Genomic DNA, 26,365 nt, shown 5'->3' with positions numbered 1-26,365 from the left:
TTAACAAATGTAGCATCTTATTATATTCATTAAGTAAGCCATTAAAACGCCTTATTCCCTGTAAGTAAGAAAAAGATGTGCCTTCCAAGGTAAAGCTAGAGCAAATCCCTTCCATCAGCTAATGACGGCACTCATTACACACAGAAGCTGGCTAATGAAGGCACAGTCGCTGCTCGATCCCCTCACCCCACATAAAGCCCAATGAAATGCTAATATCTCACTTCTAATTAAGGGACTTGAAGTCCACATTCACCTCGACAACTAATTGTTGACTCTTTTTTTGTTTTTTGTTTTTTTTGAATACATAAACAGTATATCACAAAAGTGAGTACACCCCTCGCATTTCTGCAGATATTTAAGTATATCTTTTCATGGGACAACACTGACAAAATGTCACTTTGATACAATGAAAAGTAGTCTGTGTGCAGCTTATATAGGTAATAGAGTTAATTTATTTTCCCCTCAAAATAACTCAAAATTTAGCCATTAATATCTAAACTCCTGGCAACAGAAGTGAGTACACCCCTTATAAACTACGTACATCCCTAAATGTCCAAATTGAGTACTGCTTGTCATCTTCCCTCCAAAATGTCATGTGACTCGTTACAGGAGTTCTGTATTGCTGCAGAGATTGAATAGGTGGGGGGGTCGACAGGTTAGTACTCAGCCCATACGCCGCACTCTACATCAAATTGGTGTGCATGACTGTCACCCCAGGAGGAAGCCCCTTCTGAAGACAGTACACAAGAAATCCCGCCCATCTCATCAGACCATAGGACATGGTTCCAGTAATCCATGTGCTTTGTTGACATGTCTTCAGCAACTGTTTGCGGGCTTTCTTGTGTACCGTCTTCAGAAGAGGCTTCCTCCTGGGGTGACAGCCATGCACACCAATTTGATGTAGAGTGCGGCATATGGTCTGAGCACTAACAGGCTGACCTCCCACCTCTTCAATCTCTGCAGCAATGCTGACAGCACTCCTGTAACGAGTCACATGACATTTTGGAGGGAAAATGACAAGCAGTATTTAATTTGGACATTTACGGATGTACGTAGTTTCTATGAGGTGTACTCATTTTTGTTGCCAGGGGTTTGGATGTTAATGGCTATATTTTGAGTTATTTTGAGGGGAAAATAAATTAACTATATTATATAAGCTGCACACAGACTACTTTTCATTGTGTCAAAGTGTCATTTTGTCAGTGTTGTCCCATGAAAAGATAAAGACTTAAATATCTGCAGAAATGCGACGGGTGTACTCACTTTTGTGATACACTGTACATTTAAGAAAAAAAAAAACCTAGGGATGTGCTGGAGCAGCATTTCATTAGTTTATATTAGGGCTGTCAAACTATTAAAAATTTTAATCGAGTTAATTACAGCTTAAAAATTCATCGTAATTAATCGCAATTAATCGCAATTCAAACCATCTATAAAATATGCCATATTTTTCTGTAAATTATTGTTGGAATGGAAAGATAAGACACAAGATGGATATATACATTCAACATACGGTACATAAGGATTGTATTTGTTTATTATAACAGTAAATCAACAAGATGGCATTAACATTATTAACATTCTGTTAAAGCGATCCATGGATAGAGGTACTTGTAGTTCTTAAAAGAAAAATGTTAGTACAAGTTATAGAAATGTTATATTAAAACCCCTCTTAATGTTTTCGTTTTAATAAAATTTGCAAAATTTTCAATCAAAAAATAAACTAGTAGCCCGCCATTGTTGATGTCAATAATTACTTACACAATGTAATGGGTGCTGAAGCCCATAAAATCAGTCGCACCCAAGCGCCAGCAGAGGGCAGCAAAACTCCATAAAACACAAGTGAGCGTTTCACTGTACTGTCATTTAAATCTGTCTGAGCGGGACATCTGCTTTAATTGCGTCAAATATTTTAACGTGATTAATTGAAAAAATTAATTAACGCCCGTTAACGCGATAATTTTGACAGCCCTAGTTTATATTTAAAAGCCCCGCTAGTGCTGCGTTTACTTTCGGCCTTAACACTCGCCGATACTTATATTATTAACAGGCAGGGCAGCATGCTTTCTTTAACTTTTTTTACATATACATGGTGTGATTTTACAAACTAAAACACAGCACAAAACTCACAGCTAAGGAAGCCCATGACGGTGAATTGCTAGTATTTGTTGGACTTCATCTGAATGCCCTTACAGTCTTTACCAATCTTTGGCTGTAAATATGTTTACGAGAATTTGCTGTCTTTCTCAGAAAGCGACCTTGAGGCCTTTCACAAAGTTCATAACCATCAAATAAAGGTAAACCCCATCCACTTATCACATTAGCCCACAGCATGTGTGGCAACAACAGAGTGGACTTTACTTTCCATATTTTTAGTAGTTGCATTTAGAGCAAGCAAGCAGATAAACAAACATAAGTGCCATGCTTAACCACCCATTTTCTTTTGAAACAAAAACAACTAACATCCTTAATTGATAGACATTTTTTGTTTCAAAGCGGATTTGGACAGGCAAGGGAATGTCACTCGGCATTGACTATGTTCTTATTATTTAGCAGTTTAGCTTATAGACATGTTTCTGAGGTGCTTCCGCATTTCTCCTTGCGACTTCCATTTTACACTTTCTCTAACCAAAACAACAGTGGAGATGGAGTGGCATTATTCATCAAAATCCCCCAAAAACAATTTGTAAATGCAGCATCCATCTGCCATCATGATGAGTTGGGAGGACAACATGAGAGAATGGCTAAGAGTCGCAAAAACCAAAATATTTTTGTATTTCATTGATTGAAATACTTCTCTACTGCAAGTCATACACAGGCTTTTTACACTAAATGCATAAATGCAAGTGTTCCACGTTTTTTGTTTGTTTGTTTGTTTGTTAACAGGTGGAAAACGCTGTTAGACAAGAGAAGACAACTTGATGTGCCTCACAACAACACTTATGTAAATGGACATATATCGAGACTACGTGCATTCTACCTTGATGATGGAAGGCTCGATTTATGCTCCACCTTTGTTAATACTATTCTAATGATTTTATAAATTATTATTTATTGACCTGTTTTGCACATGCACCCATTAGTATAAATAAAACAAGAAACGGAATCATGTTGTCCAAAGTTTTATTGCAATCAATATCTGCAATAAAAAAAAGTGACATACTATTTGTGTTTATATGTACATGTGTGATGAGCTCATAATACCATAACTATAATCTAACAAGGTGAAAAATTCCTTGTAGTTTTTCCATGTAACAACAAAATCTGTATCAGCACTTCTGCATTTGGCAACTGTAATATTATTTATAATTTTGCCTCATTTTCCTTACTCAAGTGGTCGGCGTATCAATCTACACCTCATGTTAACACAGGCTGCACTCGAGGTTAGATTGGGCCTAAAAAAATCCAGCCCGAGCCCGATCAATTAACTTGATTTGCAGGCCCCAGCCCGAAAAAAAAAAAAAAAACTGAAATTGTATGCTTTATTTTTAGACGGGAGCCCGGAGAAAGAAAAAAAAGAAAAAGAAAAAAAAAAAAAAAAGAAATTTTATCTTTTATTTGTAAGCCTGAGCCCAAAAAATCCTGAAATGTTATTTTTTATTTGTGAAGACTCAGAAGGAAGAAATGCCAGGGACGTGATGCGTGGTTGAGTTTTGTGTGATCACATTTGTGACGATGCCTGTGCATAATAACAAATTAAAGCATGTCTTTTGTAATGAATTCTCCCAGTTAAACAAGACTGTAAGATGCATATTCAATAAACATTTATATCTTTTATATTTGTGAGTCTGTTCTATCACGCGGATAGCGGATTTGACATCTCTTCGGGTTGTCAGGAAAAAAAAAACGCAGGTTTCCTCAATGTTTAAATAGTCTACATATTTTTATGATCATTATAAATGCATTTACACAGTGAAATAACGCTGGAAAAGTTTGTTAAATATATTTCTCGTATGAGAGCGAAACGCCACATTCATTTACATTCAGGTCAAGCCGACACAGGTTATAGCATCCTCATCAATCAGTTTGAAGCCTTTTCATACCCCACTCCTACCGGTGCATGTTTGCCTTTTCAATTCCCCCGTCTTTAGTGTGTTTTTCACTTCTTGCTGCTCCATATCGAAAAGGAAACACCATGATGCAAACTTGCGGAGGGCTCCAGGGTGGGAGGGGAAGATTAAAAAGAGGGCTGGGCCACGGCGTTCACGTCCACAGGCATGCACAGCGCCTTCTTTGTTTTATCCAAATTATTTATTTTATAACAAGTATTCCTTAGTTTAACATCCATAAATCGTTTTAGTATACATATATAAATACATGTTTATTTTAAAAAAGTTAGCGAGAAAGAAGTCCGGCCCGAACCGAGCTGAATGAGTAAATAATATAACTAAATAATTGACATTTTGGGTCTGACCCGGCCCGAAATTCAGATCGGGTTCAGGCTTAAGATCTATCCTCCAGGCTGCACAGATTGTTAGAATTTTGTCCGCGAACGATCAATGAAGTGATAAAAACAAGCATACTATCTTTTAGGTGGATCCACTTCCAACCATATATATAGGTGCATCCAGGAGTTCACACAACCACGCACAGCACAGAAAGTCGCGGAGCCTCGTCTACGTCGTGCTGGATACATGTTTGGAGAACTAACTACACCATCGACACACCGCTTACTTCAACCGTACTTTATGTTGTTCTGTCTAAACTGGAAGTCGTAGCATAAAATGTCAAAGATGGCACCGCCGATGTTTTGCTCAAGAAACTTGTCTATGGACTTCAAGAATGGCCAGTCAGCTAATAGAAACATATTTAATTTATAGTATATGTGGAGAAGAATGGGCACAGATGCACAAGCTGGGGGAAAAATATTAAAGCCAGACCACCAAATAAATATATTTTAGTCTGTAACCAAATATCTGTAAGACCAACAAACAACAACAGAAATATCAATGGTGGTAATTACAATTTGCTCAGAACATTCTAATCTCAGCAGGGTTGTGTCTGTTGCTGCTCAAGTCAATGCACCGCAAAATATCTTCGCATGACATGGTGTGGCTTTAAGTAGTACACAACAAAACAACAGTTATTATTCATTCATCCATGAAGGCACAAAATGTACTTCAGATGAATAGGACAACAGTGATGTATCCAAACAACCACTAATTTGCTTTGCTGGTGTATAACTGAGTGAGCTAATTTTTTTTAACTCATTGAAGTATGGTACGTATGCTGAAGTTTTACATAATGAATGTTTGCTGACCAAAACAAAATGTAACTTTTTAGACAAGATGTTCTTTTTGAAATTTTGTTTCAACCTCGTAGAGGTTTTATGCCAGATTACAAAGCAACAGTTGAGCCAGACTCACTCTAAAACACAGGGGTAAGGCGAAAATGTATATTTTTCATAATTATCATACAGTTGTGGTCAAAAGTTTACATACACTTGTGAAGAACATAATGTCATGGCTCTCTTGAGTTTCCAGTTATTTCTACAACTCTGATTTTTCTCTGATAGAGTGATTGGAACAGCTACTTCTTTGTCACAAAAAACATTCATGAAGTTTGGTTCTTTTATGACTTTATTATGGGTTAACAGAAAAAGTGATCAAATCTGCTGGGTCAAAAATATACATACATGGATCTGAAAAAGCGAATCATTGACTTGAACAAGTCAGGAAAGTCACTTGGAGCCATTTCAAAGCAGCTGCAGATCCCAAGAGCAACAGTGCAAACAATTGTTTGTAAGTATAAAGTGCATGGCACTGTTTTGTCACTGCCACGATCAGGAAGAAAACGCAAGCTATCACCTGCTGCTGAGAGAAAATTGGTCAGGAGGGTGAAGGTTCAACCGAGAATCACCAAAAAGCAGATCTGCCAAGAATTAGAAGCTGCTGGAACACAGGTGTCAGTGTCCACAGTCAAGCGTGTTTTGCATCTCCATGGACTGAGAGGCTGCCGTGCAAGAAGGAAGCCCTTGCTCCAAAAGTGGCACCTTAAGGCTCGACTGAAGTTTGCTGCTGATCACATGGACAAAGATAAGACCTTCTGGAGGAAAGTTCTGTGGTCAGACGAAACAAAAATCGAGCTGTTTGGCCACAATGCCCAGCAATATGTTTGGAGGAGAAAAGGTGAGGCCTTTAACCCCAAGTACACCATGCCTACCGTCAAGCACGGTGGTGGTAGTATTATGCTGTGGGGCTGTTTTGCTACCAATGGAACTGGTGCTTTACAGAGAGTAAATGGGATAATGAAGAAGGAGGATTACCTTCAAATTCTTCAAGATAACCTAACGTCATCAGCCCGAAGATTGGGTCTTGGGCGCAGTTGGGTGTTCCAACAGGACAATGACCCCAAACACACATCAAAAGTGGTAATGGAATGGCTAAATCAGGCTAGAATTAAGGTTTTCAAATGGCCTTCCCAAAGTCCTGACTTAAACCCCATTGAGACCTTGTGGACAATGCTGAAGAAACAAGTCCATGTCAGAAAGCCATCAAATTTAACTGAACTGCACCAATTCTGTCAAGAGGAGTGGTCAAAGATTCAACCAGAAGCTTGCCAGAAGCTTATGGATGACTACCAAAAGCGCCTAATTAAAGTGAAAATGGCCAAGGGACATGTTACCAAATACAGTGGGGAGAACAAGTATTTGATACACTGCCAATGGGAAAACCCATTGGCAGTGTATCAAATACTTGTTCTCCCCACTGTATTAGCGCTGCTGTATGTATATTTTTGACCCAGCAGATTTGATCACTTTTTTCTGTTCACCCATAATAAAGTCATAAAAGAACCAAACTTCATGAATGTTTTTTTGTGACAAAGAAGTATCTGTTCCAATCACTCTATCAGAGAAAAATCAGAGTTGTAGAAATAACTGGAAACTCAAGAGAGCCATGACATTATGTTCTTCACAAGTGTATTTAAACTTTTGACCACAACTGTAAGTGTCTAAGTGTCGACATTAGACATATACAGTAGTACAGTATTTTGATAGGGGGAAAAACTCATGAATCTAAAGGTCAGTGTTATGAACATATTGCATTGTGTACGTTTGATCTCAGACCCTAGTATATTCCCAGGGATTTTCTAGCTCTACAATGTGTAAATCATGCTGTATGACCTTCTACATTCCACATGTTCTGCACTCCCATTCATCCACAGGCACAGATAATGCTGGGCAAATATCATAAACGTGAGGATTTTAGGATTTAAGTGAGGTTGCCATCTACCTCTACCAGCTGGGGAAAAGAAAGGCTATGCATCTGATAAAACCCTATTTCCTTTGGCTGATAAAGGCAGCTGACCTCTTTGCCAAAATTCCAGTAATGGTATTCTCAATGGATTGCACTGGTAAAGACGGGCAGCAATCGGCCCTGATTGGTCATATGTTATCAGTGTTTACTTTTAATACTGATCAAGCAAAACAATTTATGAAATATGATAAAATAACAAACCCAATTCAAAACCAAAAATGACGTTTCTGAGTTTAATTTTCATTTCTTTTAAAACAACACTTTAATTCATGTTTGATTACAATACCTTGAGCATTACCATGATGAATACATTAGCACCATTTTAAGCCCGAGATAGGACTTGCATTTGAGGCGTGCTGTGCCTTCATAGTGGGGAGAGACACCGTTGCTTCAACATCACAGCACCATCCTTCTACTAAATAGCACAGCAAACAGAGACCCCATCAGCCAACATTGCTAACAACAAACCACGGAAAAAGATCAATAGAGTGATAGAGACAAATAAAGAGAGAGAAAAAGGCAAGAATGGCAAAAAGAAACACCAAAATGGACACCTAAAAAAAAAAATAAAGACACAGGAGAGGCAGAGCCAAACATAAAAGAAGGTCACGCAGTATAAGACTATGAAAATCTAGCTATTTTGACAAGCTGTGACATTTGTTGTATTGTCTAATTCGCAGCGTAACGGGCAAAACAAATGGGAGGCGACATCGCTCGCCTTCAATATATTTTCTATGGAACGAGTGCAACGAGGCAAAAATCACCAACCCTCATGCGGCGAAGTGACACACTGTGTTCGTGCACGTGAAATTTCGCCCTCGTACACGCGCACACGATACGAGAAATTACGAAATGGTTCTATTTTTGTCGCTGTCATGACAACCAATCAGCAAAGGATTTATTGATCGACAAATCACCGGCGAAGACACAGGCCAACCTGAAAATTGACATCCACACTTTGTCGACCAGGAAAAATAAAAATGAAAGAAAAAAAAACTGTCAACGTGGATATTTAATTTCTCTATCGTATGTCTTGTACATATGCTGTTCTCTACATATGTTCTTTGTTTTTTTTTTTTAATTTGTATAACAATGTCACTATTTTAAAAAAAAAAAAAAAAAAAATGGAAGAGCGTGTCACTTTAGCTAGTACGTGCGATCAGCACATACTTTATAATAGCTCTGGGCATGATTTCCAGCACTTTAGTGTTTTTTTTTTTTCAATCTAGGTCTTTTGGGTGAAAATACTTATTGGTCTTAGTCATATTCTAGTCATTTCAAAAATGTATTCGTCTTCGTCTCGTTTTAGTTGATGAAATGTCATACAAATTTCGTCTGATTTTAGTTGACCATTAATCAAAATGTTTTCGTCTCTAAATACAAAACTTTTAGTCCTAAAATAAAGCTTTCCAACAATTTCGAATTAACATAGACAGACGAGCACATAGAACAACGCCAACTTGCTAGTGATTATACACAGCAGGAAAAGCAGGCCATCATTTTCAATTAAACCCACCTAGAAGCCACAAACTACATTTGTGTTAAGAGGGAATGTGTCACTTTAGCATCTTAAGATGATGTTGTACATTAATATGAGTTTAAAATGCTGAGTTTTCGCCACTTTTATGGCCAGGATGACCGCACCTACACGCAGCGTGCTTCCAGGTTGTGTGAGCGCACTCGCGCCTCCCTACTTTTGTGTTCATTATACTGTGCGAGTCATGTATGTGTGTCATTGACTGCTTTACAGTCAATGTGTATTGTTTATTGCATCAGCACTAATATGATGTAATTTTCTTTCCTTTTAGAACCACACATATACCCACACGTTCCAGTCTTCTACCACACACATACAAATACATCAACATCTTTCCACGCATGGTCTCATCTGCTCATATCAAGTGCCATTGCCTGTATATAGGTGTCCCTGTTGCCAAGTTGGATTAAAAGTGGCAAAGACCAACCCCACTCTCCGCTCCTTGTGATTTAACCGACACCCCGAGGCGAATGAACCATAAAACATATTGAACCCAGAACCCCATACAGTCCATTAGTCCAAATTACAATCGATAAGAGAATCGATAAAGAATCGAATCGTTAAGCAATATCGATAATGGAATCGGAATTGTAAAAATCTTATCAATTCCCATCCCTACCCGTGTGTGACATCATCAACCTCGCGGGTCACCTCTGAACCAGAAGCTTATCATTTTTCGACGTTGTTCGAGGTCTTCTCCGGACATATTCAAACGTAAGATTTACAAGCTCTTTCAGTTGTATGAAGAAGAGCAGGAAAGCCACGTCCGTACCATTCGCCTGAATTATTTCCAATGCCATAATGCTACAGAAATAATGGCCATGGCGCGCTCCATGACGTCACTCCGATTATTACACGGATACCACGGCTATATTTGGCGGCGGGTCCGTAGTCTATAAAATTACGCTGCCCTCTACCCAGTGTAATATACAAGAGGTATATTACTGTAGTCAACATGCTGTGTAGTCTAATAAATTGAATGTTTGAGGCCAATATCTGTCCTAGTGTAAAGTAAATGGAAAGTTTTTTTCTCCTCCAAACGTTGGCCATTAACCCTGACACAATCTTATTCCTAATATCACATCACAAATGCTACCTTTATGTTTACTTTCTGCTTAAATATCCTCATTATGCACTCCCCACTCCCTAACTGCAACTTTCAATTCATTTTGGTTTTATTAGAAATAATAATTGAAATTTGAACAATATCAATAAAAATAATAAAGTTGAATTTTACTAATGAAATAACCAGTACTAAAAAAGTCAAAACCTTAATAAAAAAATATAGCCTTGTGTGATTTCTGTCATTGTCACCTCACATGTTACCTTTAGCTAATTATTCGTAGTTTTTTTTTTTTTTTTTTTTACAGTTAAGACAAGCATATCTGTTCTACTGCTACATTGTATCTCACACAAATATGTTCAGCTGTTTGATATTATCCATGTGCTAGTAAATACAGAAGGTGTGAGACCTAGAGTGCAAATGGTGTTTTTGAGACTGATAGAAAAATAGATTGATCCTGACCAAATGCATTTTCAAACTCAAACGGAACTTTTCTCCAAGATGACCATTTATATACAACAAAAATTCAATTCATTCTTAGAGCACAGAGTGATGTGGGAGGAAATGAGAAGGTCTTGACAAAATACTATGTCCAAGAGAAAATACTAGAAAAAGAGAGAAAGTGCTTGTTCTTTTTGTTTGTTTATTCAGCAACATTCCTTGTTGCCTAGAAATGTATTTACTTATACCCGACCATCTTTTTTTGATAAATTAAGATTTTTTTATTTTTTTTTTGATAACTTTTGATATAATTTTATCAAGTTTGATATTTAACTAGTCCTTTATGGTTCTCTAGGTAAACAACAACATTTTCAGCCAGATAACAGAGTTGATGAAATTGAATTGGAATCATAGACTTCATAATGATATTGATTTGATTTGAATTTAAATTATAACTCTTCGCTCTAATTAGCCGGTGGAAAATGGGTGTGTCGAGGGGTAAAGTGTTCAAATCAAAACCTCAAATGGCCCTTTCAAATGGGCAAGTATATAGGACGAAGTGGGCAGATACTTGCATGATATTATGTGATCGATGTCTCACCATGAACTATTTGAAATATGCCTGTTTACTGAGCGGTTTGACAAACAAAAATGATTGCAATTAAATCATAAACTACATACAGTTGTGGTCAAATGTTTACATACACTTGTGAAGAACATAATGTCATGACTCTCTTGAGTTTCCAGTTATTTCTACAACTCTGATTTTTCTCTGATAGAGTGATTGGAACAGATACTTCTTTGTCACAAAAAACATTCATGAAGTTTGGTTCTTTTATTACTTTATTATGGGTTAACAGAAAAAGTGATCAAATCTGCTGGGTCACAAATATACATACATGGATCTTAAAAAGCGAATCATTGACTTGAACAAGTCAGGAAAGTCACTTGGAGCCATTTCAAAGCAGCTGCAGGTCCCAAGAGCAACAGTGCAAACAATTGTTTGTAAGTATAAAGTGTGGCACTGTTTTGTCACTGCCACGATCAGGAAGAAAACGCAAGCTATCACCTGCTGCTGAGAGAAAATTGGTCAGGAGGGTGAAGGTTCAACCGAGAATCACCAAAAAGCAGATCTGCCAAGAATTAGAAGCTGCTGGAACACAGGTGTCAGTGTCCACAGTCAAGCGTGTTTTGAATCTCCATGGACTGAGAGGCTGCCGTGCAAGAAGGAAGCCCTTGCTCCAAAAGCGGCACCTTAAAGCTCGACTGAAGTTTGCTGCTGATCACATGGACAAAGATAAGACCTTCTGGAGGAAAGTTCTGTGGTCAGATGAAACAAAAATCGAGCTGTTTGGCCACAATACTGAATTGTGCATCAGGACCTGCAGTCGGAACCTAGCCTAAAAGTGTGTGGGGTGGGTTGACATTCCATGCAATGTCACCTTTAGGTTATTGTATTTTTATGGTGAAAACAGTATTTTAAAAGTTTTCAAACCTGTCAAATTGAGGGCATTTTACATTTGTCTGTAAAAATGGAAGATGCATGGAGAGGTTATTGGTTAGGCAAGGACAGCAACAGTAGATCAAAAACAATGATGCAGACCCATGGCAAATGTTTTATGCTGCGCTTAATAAAGCATGTTCATTAGGCACCATTAAACCAATAGGTGGTGTTACATTAGACTTTATTTACACAACGGGATGGAGTGCCAATTCCAATGTTGCATTTGTATGTGAATAACATCTACTGTCATATACTATACATCACTGTGAGAGATTCGGCCACAGCGAGTTGCCTTTAAAAGAGCATGAAAACAGTCACTTTTATAATGAGCTGCCAAAGTGGATACAGTAGCTCTCAAAAGTCTTCCCGTTGCATTCAATGTGTCAAAAAGAGACTGAACTAGTGAAGTCTTAGTATAAACGCACTACATCTTGATCTTGGGGCAAACTAATGTGTGTCACTGCAACTGATGCTCTCTTCAGGTTGTTTAACTGTGTGTAATATTCAACAAAGCAGTTGTGGGTGAATAGTTGCTAGTAGGAGTTGTGCATACTAGTTGACTTGTCCACTTGTTGACTCATTCACATCAACACAAAGTGTGACATTGGCTTATATCTAATGTGAGGTTATTGGAGTACGTAGACCTTGCAGCAACAGATTCAGGGTCCCCCCCAGGATTGATACATCTAAATTGAAGACTTTTAAGACCTTTTTTAATGCCATTTAAACTGAAAATTAATACTTTTCTCGCACCTATTATTTAGATCATATTGAATCATATTAAATAAATATAGCACTGAACATCAAATTTAACCTCATTTACTAAGTGTGTTTGACAAAAGAATGCACATATATTGAAGATACAATTAAAACACATTTAAAGTAACATTATACAGTCTGTCAGAATTTTTTTAAACACACACACGCACACAATAATCATGGACAAAAAGAAGGAGGACAGGACTCAGACCAGCCATCTTCTGTAACAGGCTAGCCGCTAGTGCACCTGCCAAGACCCCAGTGAACATGGCTAACTCTAGAGTTAAAACGGCGAAATTCACATTCATTCGAAAGGCAAACCGAAATGTTTAAGTAGGTCCACTGCCTTCGCATGACACATAAACTGCAACCTAAAGTATCTGGATGTAACTTGAGCCCCTATCACATACTCCAAAACAACGGGAATATCGCGGGACTTAACCGTGCAGCAGTTGTGTGTGAAAACAATTTCCCGTGTCGACTGACATGGGAAGCAGTGTGCATGAAAGCAGGCGTTAAATTCCCGGGTCACAGCAGATGGCTGGTGACTTAAATATCATAGCGGCGGCCGATGTAATTTTCTTCCTCTTCGTGGTAAGAGGAAAAGCGGTAAACAAACATCGCAATTATAAACATAGCAAGCTGGAAACAGCTAAATTAAACTGAAAACATGACCAAAATTAAAATGTCAATTATTACGTCGGGCCGGGCCAGGGTTCTTTCTCGCTAACTTTTTGAAATAACTATATATTACCGATGTATGAATGATAAACTAAGGAATACTTGTTATAAAATAAATAATTTGGATTAAAAAAAAGAAGGCACTGTATGGTCATTGCAGAGCCAGAGCGTGCCTATACACCCTTTTTAATCTTCCCCTGTGCGAGTCCGCAAAACCGCATCTGTTTATTTATTTTTAACAAACTTTTCCAGCGTTATTTCGTTGTGTAAATAAATTTATAATGATCATAAAAATATGTAGTCTATCTAAACATTAAGAAAATGTGCGTTTTTTTTCTGCCAACTGAGAATTCATTATAAAAGACAGGCTTTTATGCAGACATCGTCACAAATGTTATCACACAAAACGCGGGTCGGGCTTTAATACACGTGGACCAGTTCGGGTCGGGCTGGACTTTTTAGGCCCGATTTTACCTCTATCTTAAAGTCTTGATGAGCTTAAATTGGCTACAGTTACGAAGTCGGGAATGCTCCCTCCGGAAAAAAACACGAATTGAGCAACATTATGTTGAACAAACTTTTCCAGCATTATTTCATTGTGTAAATGCATTTATAATTGTCATAAAAATATGTAGACTATTTAAACATTAAGGAAATGTGCGGTTTTTTTCTGCCAACTGAAAATTCGTTACAAAAGACAGTTAAGACATCGGGAACGCTCCCTCTGGAACAAAACGCAATATGACCACAACTGTGACAGCCGATGCCGACCAAAAATGACGTAATATCCGAAACAGATCACCAATGGACTCATTTGAAGTATATGAATGGTGGTCTGTTTTGGTGTTCAGAATCCACAATACTTCTGCCTGCAGGGTTTTCGTTCCACCGACAAACGGACGCATTTCCGATGCAGAGGTGGATGGATTCTCCATTTAGCCGGTTGTGGTGGTTCTGCAAGCACGAGTTGCATTTCGATTTGTAGTGCAGTGCATCGTAAAAATTCTATGCGTCATCTTCGTTATGGATTTAAAAAAAAAAAAAAAAACTTTGTCACGGATATAATTTAGGTTGCACTGAGATGTTCTTGAATATTAAGACCACGGTGAAAAAATTCCAGACTTACAACAGCTAATTTAATACTTTTAATACCTTTAATAATGGAAAACTAAATTCAATGCTTTTTTAATACTTTTAATAACCCGCGGGTACCCTGAGATTGTTCTCAGGCCGCCACCTCATTGGTTTGGATCAGGAGTGCCCAAATCGGTCCCAAAGGCCCGCTGTGGGTCCGGATTTTCGTTCATACCAATCGAGCACAGCCATTTAACCACTGAGATTTCTGCTAAAACAAGCAGCACCTGACAACAATCAACTGATAACACTTGTAAGACCAGATTGTTGCAAAGGCATCATCTTGTTTTTTGGGAAAATACTTTGAAGACCCCATTTAAATTGTCTACTATTCCTGAATCTGTAGCTTCGTCATGTGAGAACGAACCATAAAATAGGGAAAAGCCCCAACCTGATGCCAATGTTGAACAATGTTTCCACCCACATTATCAAAACTGAAGAAATGTAAGGAATTATTCCACCGCACATCCAGGATTATTTGCAAACACCACAAATTCTTACCATGCAGAACCCACTGCTGTGCTGGGCCCACAAAGGCTTCTTCATTTGGGTAAGCTGTCCAAATGCTATCTGGCTATGCTGCAACAAGCACACAAAATGAGAGATTTTTTTTTCTCTGAATGGAAATACCATTACTCTGCTGTGGGAAAGCCAAGACCAGATCTACGTACGCTCTTGTGATCCAATGTGTCTATTCTGCAAAAGCTGGTGTGTGATTAGTGTGATGAGTGATTAAAAATTATTGCAAATCACTCCTCCCTACATTTGGCTTTTCTTGATTTACTCTAAGTATATAATAAATTGAGTTGGGTGCAACATCACCGTTTCCACTTAAGAGTTGATTAGTACATTGCCACAGGTTTATACAACTCCTCCAAAAGTATGGAATCACCAGTCTCGGACAAGCCCTCACTCAGACATTTTATCGTGTTGAACATACACAGATAAAAAACTTGAAAAAAAATAATGATTTAGTTCAAAAGTGCCACAGCCATCTCCCCAGTGCCTTTGCCTGACATGCAGCTCCATACCATCAAGGACTGAGGGAATTTTGATGTTTTCTTCAGGCAGTCATCTTTGTAAAGCTCACTGGAACAGCACCAAACAAAAGTTCCAGCATCATCACCTTGTCCAATGCAGATTCTTGACTCTTGTCCAATGCAGATCGATTTTGTTTGATGCTGTTGTCAACCTTGTCAAGACCTTGTCAGGAGTCAAGAACCTGCGTTGGACAAGAGTCAAGAATCTGCATTGGACAAGGTGATGATGCTTTTTTTTTGGTGCTGTTCCAGTGAGATTTACAAATATGACTGCCTGAAGAAAACATCAAAATTCCCTCAGTCCTTGATGATATGGGGCTGCATGTCAGGCAAAGGCACTGGGGGGATGGCTGTGGTTAAATCTTCAATAAATGCACAAGTTTACATTAAAATTTTAGACAGCTTTCTTATCCCTTCAATTGCAAATATGTTTGTCATTTTCCAAGATGACAACGCATCATCCCACAGAGCTAAAACTGTTAAAGCTTTCACTCATCCAGTCAATGTCATGGCCTGCAAATAGCCTAGATCTCAACCCTATTGAAAACCTGTGATGTAAATTGAAAAAAAATGGTCCACAGCAAGGCTCCCACCTGCAAGGATGATCTGGCAACTGCAATCAAAGAGAGTTGGCACCAAATTGATGTAGAATACTCATCAAGTCCATGCCTCAGAGACTGCAAGCTGTCATAAAAGCCAGAGGTGGTGCTACTAAATACTAGTACTAGAGATGTGTTTTGATCGTTATTTCTTTGTTTGTTTCTTATGATTCTGTATTTTTTTGCTCAGAGTGACTCCAAATATATTTCCCTGCACTTGCTCTATAAAAGTAACATTTACTGACCGTCACGATGTTTTTTATTCATTTCTTTTAGTGTTTCTGAATGCTAAAGAGTTGTACTTTTGAACTAATTCATTATTTTGCCAAGCTTTTTATCTGAGTTAGTTCTACATGATAAAATGTCTGAGTGAGGGCTCGTCCGAAAATGGGGATTCCATACTTTTTGCTAGGGGTTGCATGCAAATGTGGTTTTCTAGAATAGAATGTTAAATGAGTCAACTTATGGAGTGCTTTATCATCACCATCATGATGCTCAAATCATTTTACAGAAGCTTACAGTCACCTATTTAAGCCCAGATTCATACAACAATAAGCAACTCTTCATGCCAGTAAGCAAATTATCTTTCCAAGTCTTGCCATACTTTGACAAGAGACAGCCAGAAATGGTGTTCAAAGTGCCAATCCTTTTGTTGTCACCGGACAACTCTCTCTAACAATTGTGTTGAAGAAAGGTGACATATTATTGGGGGTAAAACAGCAGATACAGCCAGCAGCTATGAGAGGTTTGGAAAGCTTTAGTACAGAAAGAGATCTCAGTTAAGATCCAAAGCAAGGTGTTTCTTTGCATTTTTACATTAGTCTTCACTACATTAAATATTTGTAAGACGATCATTCCAGATTCCAAAGTGGCATGCATTTGCTATGCCTGTCAGGGTTTTATACAAAGGCAGCCATGCTGAGAGAATAGATTAAGGTACTTAAAGTGCAGCAACAACACTGCAAGTGACAGAAGCGTTTCACTTTCTTGCCAGAATCACCCCCACGAGGCACTTTTGCTACAGTTGTTTATTATGTTCCAACCTAAGCATAAGCGATTAAAGAGCTCTGTCGAATGTAAGTGTTATAAATGCATTGAAAAACAGACGGCTGTAAATGCCATTGAATTAGAAGCTTACCAAGCCAAAGACCAATACATAGCAATTTCAGTTTGATGCTGATATAAAGAAATTACATTCAAAGCAAGCAGTAAATGCAACAAAGTAAATTTAACCGAGGTCCAAATTTTCCCACAATCTTTGTAAAGGTTAACTCATGTTTTTATTTAACTACATGGGGGGTGGGGAGGGGGACTTCCTTTATTTTTAAGCCGTCTCGTCAAAACAATGTAAATCTGCTAACCACTTTTGAATATCATCTGCAATGCTTGGAATTTGACTGTGTAATTAATGCAGTAATATTAGTTTACTAATTTCTTGTTTTTGTCATTGAAGGTCAACGGCCTACAGATACAGGATGTACTAAGTACGAATTTGTATATCAGAAAACAATCAATATATATATGGATACCTGTATTACAGAAAACATGGAAAGTAAATGTTATTCAGAGTACAGTGTAGGGTAGGTCTATTCAAATGGCAGCAATCACTGGGCATTCATGGCAATACCTGAAAAGCCGGCTCTGCTCACACTTTTTAAAAAATGCGACACCGTCCACGTTTCTACAAGATCTATGATGATCGAACACACTTTCTTGTTAAATAGACAGTGTCGGCGTTGGAGCACATACGAGAGGAGGGCATCAGGCAAGAGGGTGGGAGGGGCGCACGTTCTGCCACTTAATGTGCACATTCTGTACTCACACAACATTAAGCGTCATAAACAGGTACGCCTCAGCTGGTAATGGGTATATTCTACTCGTGTGGGTATTTTTCTGATTGCGAGAGGTGGTCTTTCCACACATTTGTGGCATGGCATAGCAAATGAGTCACACTGAACTTTTTTTTTTTAACAACTGAGGTTTTGGTGTAACCACAAAAGTACCGTATTGGCCCGAATATAAGACGGCCCTGATTATAAGACGACCCCCTCTTTTTCAAGACTCAAGTTTGAAAAAAATGATTATAACAATATATTTGAGAGGAAAAGCATGTTATTTTGCCTCATTCAAATCTTAATATCTGAACTTTTAAATATGTAAACTAAAGAGCAATCACATTCGTAAATGAATGGCTTCTGTTTTTTTAAATGAAAATAAACCAATCTATTGTGATAAAACAACAACATTGCAATAACTGCATTAACCATCAAAGTGAGGTCTAACTGTAACTGTAGTCTTGAAACAAATCAAGTCAGGAAATAAGGAAAAACATTGCAATAAAATAATGCAAACTGGCTCAACTTGAGAGTAGCGGAGATCTATCACAACAGAACATTACTCCTCAAGTTCAGCATTCGCTTCAATGATATCTGGCACCATCTAGCGTTGTGAATGGGTATAATGTCTAGACGACTCCCACTTTTTCAGTCTTATTTCAATGCAAATTCGGCTTATATTCGGGCCAATACGGTAAAACCTTATGTTAACAATGACATATGAACCATTTGCAACAATGTTTCATCTCCAAGATACTGCAACTTGAAGTTAGCCAATAGATGAGTCTTAGATTTTCCAAATTAGGAGAAAGCGGACTTGGGGAAAATGGCGCTTATATTTTTATAATAAACATTCACATTTCCTTGGCTACCGGCATAATAGTCAGGCTGGACAACCAACGAGTCTGTCACAGAAACTCAAGACATACTGCAGGAAAAATAAATATTGTATTTTTCATCCGTAAAATAATGATTTATCATTATAAAAATATGTGGACACCAGTTCAGTACACCGCAATGCATTTGCAGCACAATCCAAATTGCAAACCAGCTGCTGATTCAGACCATCAGCAACTACTGTCTTCTTTAAAAGAGTGACTAAATCTTCTTAATCATTTTTTTTTTGTTTTACCTTGAGCATTACAGTAATCCATCGCTACTTTGTGCCCTCAGTCCTAGTAACAATAATCGATGCAGCGATGCATCCCATGTGGGGCATGGACGATTCGATTCGACGCTGGCAACAAGCCAAATCGTTTCAGCGCATTTTAAAATATATAAGTACGTTCAAAAAGCTTCCCTGCGCAATTCCGGTGATGCAACGGATTTGGTTTCCCCATTTGTATTATTTTTCTTATGTTTCATTTTTTACACACCGCATAACTCTGGTCAAGTTTCCCACCAACCTCGTAGAAGCCAAAATGTCTCCAGATGTCTGCTTTCAATGTCTTAGGTGCATCAATAACCTTTCTCCCTCCCTTTCTCCGCTTCAGCCATTGTTATGTTATGTCCTATCTCTTAGGTTAGATCTTGTGCCCGAACCCGATTAACATTTTGGGCGGGTCGGGTTGGGCCCAAAATGTTAAGCATTCACGGTCGGGTCGGGTCGGGCCGCCGCATTTGCATTTGTTTGTGCACGCACATGAACGCCGTGGCCTGCATGTTTTTTTTTTTTTTTAATATTAAACTTTCCCAGCGTTATTTCGTTGTGTAAATGCTTTTATAATGATCATAAAAATATGTAGACTATTTAAACATTAAGAAAACTTGCATTTTTTTCTGCCAACTCGAAGAAATGAAAATAAATTGCTGCTGCTGCTGCATTTTTTTTTTTTCGTGTCACTCCAACAAAAGAAGAAAAAAAAAATCAGGTTTTTTGGGCTTGGCCTGCAAATCTAGTTAATTGATCGGGCTCGGGTCGGGCTTCAATACCAGCAGGCCGTGTCGGGTCGGGCTGGATTTTTTTGGCCCGATCTAACCTCTATTGCACATATATAGTGGGCTAGGCTTACATTTTACTTTTGTTCTACATTGCAATTTAGTTGATGTTGAACCCAAATCGCTTCCTCACCGGAGTAACGTCACAGACAAGCGCAGTTGTAATCGAGAGTGCAGAGAGATAGGACATAACATAACAATGGCTGAAACGGAGAAAGAGGGAGCGAGAAATATTATAGATATAAGATAGGCTAGGCCTACATTTTACTTTTGTTCTACATTGCAATTTAGTTGATGTTTTGTATGCAACTGAACTGATCCCTGGATTGATATTGCAATAAAGACGCTGATGCACTACAATATTTCCGTTGCCGTTTTCTTTAATATTTACTTGAATATTTTTATTGATGGGTCGTTGTGACTAAAATACAGTGACTGTTATTACTGATTTCGCACAGGTGTTCAGATGTTGTACTGTGTGAAAGGCTGCTACTGTGTATTAAAAAAAAAGAGAAAGCCCTGGTCTCATTCAAAGCACTAATTAAATGCTGTGATCTGTTTTATATATATATATATTATATATATATATATATATGCAAGTATTTTCATTTGACTTCAACCAGGAGTGACACAAAAGCCAATAAAGTTGTTTAATGTCTGACCGCTTGTGTTGCCTCATGAAACACAAAAAATAGGCTTTGCTTTAGAATTTTAATGCATCCCAGGCTTTAATGCATCGCGATGCATTGCCGAATCAAACCGAATCGAATCGTGACCCTCTGAATCAAATCGAATCGAATCGTGGCCCTCCGAATCGTAATCGAATTGAATCGTGAGGGCAGTGCCGATGCACACCTCTACTCAGTCCATTGCGGAATATTTCAATAAAAAAATAAATACATACAATATTTTATTTTAAAACGCATGTATACATGTCAAAATAATTGTTTTCTTTTATATATAACTATTACATTTGCAGTGCATAAAAACCATTTATTAAAATATACATATAAGGGTTTTGTTTTATTATACTTGGGGGGGGGGGGGGGGACATGTCGTATGTGTTTTATATTCTTTATGTAAATAAGCTCTGCCTCTATTTAGCGGATTAACCGCGATTAACAAGGGATCACAGTAGAAGTTAGAGTTTGTGAAAAGTCACAGTGTGTTATTCAACTCAGCAAGATACACAAACTGTACACATTATAACCAAACTTCATCAATAATTCTGTAAGTTGCTTACCTTATTGAAGGACTTGCCTCTTCAAAGCAATCCTCTCTTCCAGCGTTGGTAAAACACTGAATGTACCTTATACACACAGAAAAAATGAACAATAAGTCTTGATTGTCAACACAACCACTAAATCAATTGTATTTCAACCAAACCTCAACTCCACACATTGATGCCAACAAATTAAATATTGTCTGGATAATTTAACCCCCCCCCCCCCAAAAAAAAAAACTTTTTTTTTTTTTTTTTAAATAAATAAATAAAAATACATGATATCCCCGATATAACTAACAAACCCTTTGGTGATTAATGCTTTGTGCAGATGTGTGCTGCATTTGAAAGTTCTGACGCGTTTGTCCTAGACTTTCACAAGAGACCACTCAACCCAAGAGGAGTGGGGAAAAATGAAAGAAGCAAAACTGTATTTTTATGGAGAGCTTAAGTCACCACGGGGTAAAATATTGGGTGCATTTGAATAAAAGCATTTAACCGTATCCAAATATGGAGGGTTAAAAAAAAAAAAAAAAAAAAAAAAAAAAAAAAAAAAAAAAAAAAAAAACATCAACCAACCAAACTCCTATCCCTTCACTGACAAACCACATGTGTTTTGTAATACATTTGCCAATCAATACTGTGATCAATTGTTTTTTCTTTTAACACACAAAAACACATTTATTACAGCATGTTTAAAGCAAGCTGAAAGGACTACAACAGACATTAAATAACAAAAAGTAGACCATTCAAGCTCAAATATCCTATTATTGTGATGAATTATACTTCAATTAACCCATCATCAGTTGAACCGTAAATCAATGGCATGTGGTGACAAATGAAAGAAATTCATTTCCAGCTTCAAACTACTAAACACCATTAATTCCCATCACCTTTGAGAGCTCTGTGAGCTCAAAGCATTTACATAATGCATAATGTAAATTCTGAAAGATTGTCCCTCATTTTAGTGAAAGCAAATTGGTAGTTGTTTCAAAAATGCAACAATGGTAGTATGCGTCTTCTCTTTGTACAGTAAATAAAACTGCATGATATTGAAAGATACCAAAATACTGTAATTGTCTTGATACCAACAGTAAAAATGTTATAATGCTACTATGTAGATCGGCAGGGGAGAAGGTAACTAAGAATGAATATGAACAAGTAGATGTGGCTGAGGAGAAGAACATAAAACATCCTGATAGGAATTTTAGGAATGGAACAAATTAGTGTCAAGATAATTATCATACTTGGTGGATAAACAGAATGCTCGGTTAGACAAATACATTTCAAATATTAATCAGAATTCCTTATTCTTCAGGATACTCATAAAATAGAGGTGAATCATTATAATTTAGTGTTGTGTTTTGTTTTATTAAGAGAAACAGGATAAATATTACAGATGGGTTAACAAAGTTAATGGACAACAGTTTAAAAAATATGTTAAGTGCACACATACTCATTATGCCCACAAACCTATGAAGAGGACTTACCTCTCTAGGAGTGGGCAACAGCTTCACAATATGCTCTCTCATCCCATATTCGTAATCAATGGGATTAGCTTTATTGGATGGTTATGTGCTCATATGTATTGATACCCCTCCATAGAAATGCACCCAATCCCAACAATGGGCTCAAGGTCCTCTAATGGACATGCTCTCATCACGTTTCACACTGTGCAGATAAAAAGATGAGAGCTCATGAATATTTACATTAAGCAAGATATTCCATTAATTTCTCTAAGCACTCTTTATACTGTCTGTGGTGGCTCGTTAATGAACTTCACACATCACCATCATATTAATTCATGCTAAAATCAATAGCCCCTTTTACAGCCATTTCACTCCAGGAGTAGGCCGCCCATGTTACATGTTACACCTCACCATTCTGTATGAGCAAATGGCAGAGAAGCCATCTGAATATAAATAACTGGAGAGAAGATGGAAACACCAATGGGCAACAATATGTTGACAATGTAAAGGTCTGTGTATAGGGATTAGGTTAAGTCACGGTTTAGTACGATTTTCGATACAAGGGACACTATTTTCGATTCGATTCAATACATTTAATGCTCTGAAACAAAAAATACAAGTAATATTATTTTTTTTAATGTTTTTTTATCAATAAAATTTTAGTGCATAATATTTATGTGCTTACTTCTTACTGATCTGAAGAAATTTTGTGTAAAAGTGCTGAGAACAATCTTTACTGTTTGTAAAGTGAGGCGGAGCACACTGTTGATTGCTACAGCTCTTTTCTCAGCTGGTTTACCACATGAGCAAAATATCCTATTTGTGGTCCGAGTCCATCTGTGTCACGCACTGAATTAACATTATTTGCCGCATTATCTATAGTCACTGGTATGGATTGATTTGGCCTGCTTAACTTCCATTCATTCATGGCGGTTTTTAATTAATCAATATAGTGTATGGACTACGTGTTCCATGATCACTCTGGGCTCACACAGCCAATGGTATGGGATCTAACGTAGCACATTTTAGGTTGCTATTTGATAATATCTAGGCTGTGTGCGGGTGTTGTCGGAGCACTAAAAAAGTTAACAAACGCCGTCTGCTCATTACTGCACAACACCAGCATATGACAATCGACTTTCATAAACAGGACGAGTTTGAAGTACAGCGCTCTTAATTTGCCACTCATTGTACAGCGGATCTATACGACGTTGAAGCCTCTTCTTCGCTAGAGATGATCCTCGTGTGCCATAAACCAGGGGGTCCCCATCCGCCGGGCCGCGGACCGGTGCATTTGCTACCGGGCCGCACAGAAATAATATTTTATTAACGACCCTATTCTGGCCGAATTAACTTTGGTCTGCGCCCCTGCTTAACAAATTAATATCCCTGTCCACTCTAGATATAATACTACAGTAGAGGTGTGCATCGACACTGCCCTCACGATTCGATTACGATTCGGAGGGCCACGATTCGATTCGATTCGATTCGATTCGATTCAGAGGGTCACGATTCGATTCGGTTCGATTCGGCAATGCATTGCAATGCATTAAAGCCTGGGATGCATTAAAATTCTAAAGCAAAGCATATTTTTCGTGAATCGTGAGCCAACACAAGCGGACAGACATTAAACAACTTTTTATTGGCTCTTGTGTCACTCCTGGTTGAAGTCAAATGAAAATGGTATACTTTCATATATATTTAAAAAAAAAAAATCAGATCACAGCATTTAATTGCTTTGAATGAGACCAGGGCTTTCTCTTTTTTTTTTTTTACACACAGTAGCAGCCTTTCACACAGTGCAACATCTGAACTCCTGTGCAAAATCAGTAATAACAGTCACTGTATTTTAGTCACAACGACCCATCAATAAAAATATTCAAGTAAATATTAAAGAAAACGACAAAGAAAATATTGTAGTGCAGCAGCATCTTTATCGCAATATCAATCCAGGGATCAGTTCAGTTGCATACAAAACATCAACTAAATTGCAATGTAGAACAAAAGTAAAATGTAGGCCTAGCCTATCTTATATCTATAATATTTCTCGCTCCCTCTTTCTCCGTTTCAGCCATTGTTATGTTATGTCCTATCTCTCTGCACTCTCGATTACAACTGCGCTTGTCTGTGACGTTACTCCGGTGAGGAAGCGATTTGGGTTCCTCGTCCCCCTTGCATAGAGGTTAGATCTTGTGCCCGAACCCGACCCGACCCGAAATGTTAAGCATTCACGTTTTGGTGGGTCGGGTCGGGCCGCCGCGCCGGACTAATAATTTTTTTTTTTTTTTTTTAAATGCGCAGAGGTCTGTGGCGCAGCCCTCTTTTTCTTCTTCTCCTCCCGTTATTTCGTTGTGTGAACGCTTTTATAATTCTCATAAAAATATGTAGACTATTTAAATATTGAGTAAACTTGCGTTTTTTTTCCTGCCAACTGAGAATTCGTTACGAAAGACACTTTTATTTATGCACACAAAGGCAATGTGATCCTTTTGAATCTTCTCCCCTGTATGTCTGTAAAACCGTGTTTTTTGTTTTTCATTAAACTTTCCCAGCGTTATTTCGTTGTGTGAATGTTTTTATAATTCTCATAAAAATATGTAGACTATTTAAATGTTGAGTAAACTTGCGTTTTTTTCCTGCCAACTGAGAATTCGTTACGAAAGACACTTTTATTTATGCACACAAAGGCAAATGTGATCCTTTCGAATCTTCTCCTCTGTGTGTCTGTAAAACCGTGTTTTTTTTTTAAATATTAAACTTTCCCAGCGTTATTTTGTTGAGTAAATGTTTTTATAAATATCTTAAAAATATGTAGACTATTTAAATATTGAGTAAACTTGCGTTTTTTTTTCTGCCAACTGAGAATTTGTTAGGAAAGACACTTTTATTTATGCACACAAAGGCAAATGTGATCCTTTCGAATCTTCTCCTCTGTGTGTCTGCAAAACCGTTTTTTTTTTTTTTTTTTTTTTAAACTTTCCCAGCGTTATTTCGTTGTGTAAATGCTTTTATAACTCTTTTAAAAATATGTAGACTATTTAAACAGTAAGAAAACTTGAAGAAATGAAAATAATTTGCTGCTGCTGCATTTTTTGTCCCGCATCACTCGGCTCGGGCATGCAAATCTATAGTTAATTGATCTGGCCGGTCGGGCCTCAATACCAGCGGGCCGTGTCGGGTTGGGCTGGAATTTTTTAGGCCCGATCTGAACGCTACAGGCTTGCTTTGAATGTAAAGTAGCTCTCTCTACAGGTAAACATGAGAATAACAATACAAATGGGGAAACCAAATCCATTGCATCACCGGAATTGCGCAGGGAAGATTTCTGAACGTACTTATATATTTTAAAATGCGCTGAATCGATTCAGCGTGTTGCCCGCATCGAATCGAATCGTCCCTGCCCCGCATCGGGATGCATCGCCGCATCGATTATTGTTGACACCCTTATACTACAGTATAGATTAGAACGTCGTCATAGAAATCCATTGATTGGACTGCAAGCAGTACATCTTGATTTGTATATATAATATATCTATGTGCGCTTGTCCTTCATAATAACGAATTACTAATCCCCGGGCGCAGCACATTTGTTCCCCCACACTAGCAAAAATGACTGGAAAACAGACGTCTTTGGAGAGATTTTTTTAAGGCGAAAAAGGGCACCTGACGAGCCAGAAGATGAGCCTATAACCTCGAAGACCTACGAACTGCGAAGGAGTTGATTCGTGACCCGTTTGTGAATAATCAGAGTGATTCGAGCATGTCTGTGCAACAGGATGTCACATTCTGTTGCTGGTTAGATTTTGTTTTCCATTACAGAGCCGGCGGTGTGGGCGTTCCCATCATCGCACCTGCGGCTAATTCCAGCAACTCAACAGTTGTATATA

At 37.9% G+C, this 26,365-nt stretch overlaps 1 protein-coding gene across 11 annotated transcripts in view; it reads right to left on the bottom strand.

The window, feature by feature from the left end:
* Positions 1-26,365, bottom strand: part of foxp1b (forkhead box P1b) — a 251,941-nt gene that overhangs the window by 155,547 nt on the left and 70,029 nt on the right. For all 11 annotated transcript variants that reach the window (XR_009064346.1, XM_057845264.1, XM_057845258.1 and 8 more), the window contains exon 3: positions 21,031-21,096. The gene's annotated coding sequence lies outside the window, so the exon portion shown is untranslated. The remainder of the gene's footprint in view (positions 1-21,030; positions 21,097-26,365) is intronic.

This window comes from Corythoichthys intestinalis, chromosome 9 (genome assembly GCF_030265065.1).
Source record: "Corythoichthys intestinalis isolate RoL2023-P3 chromosome 9, ASM3026506v1, whole genome shotgun sequence".
Classification (NCBI taxonomy): domain Eukaryota; kingdom Metazoa; phylum Chordata; class Actinopteri; order Syngnathiformes; family Syngnathidae; genus Corythoichthys; species Corythoichthys intestinalis.
This window is presented reverse-complemented; position numbering and strand designations above follow the sequence as displayed.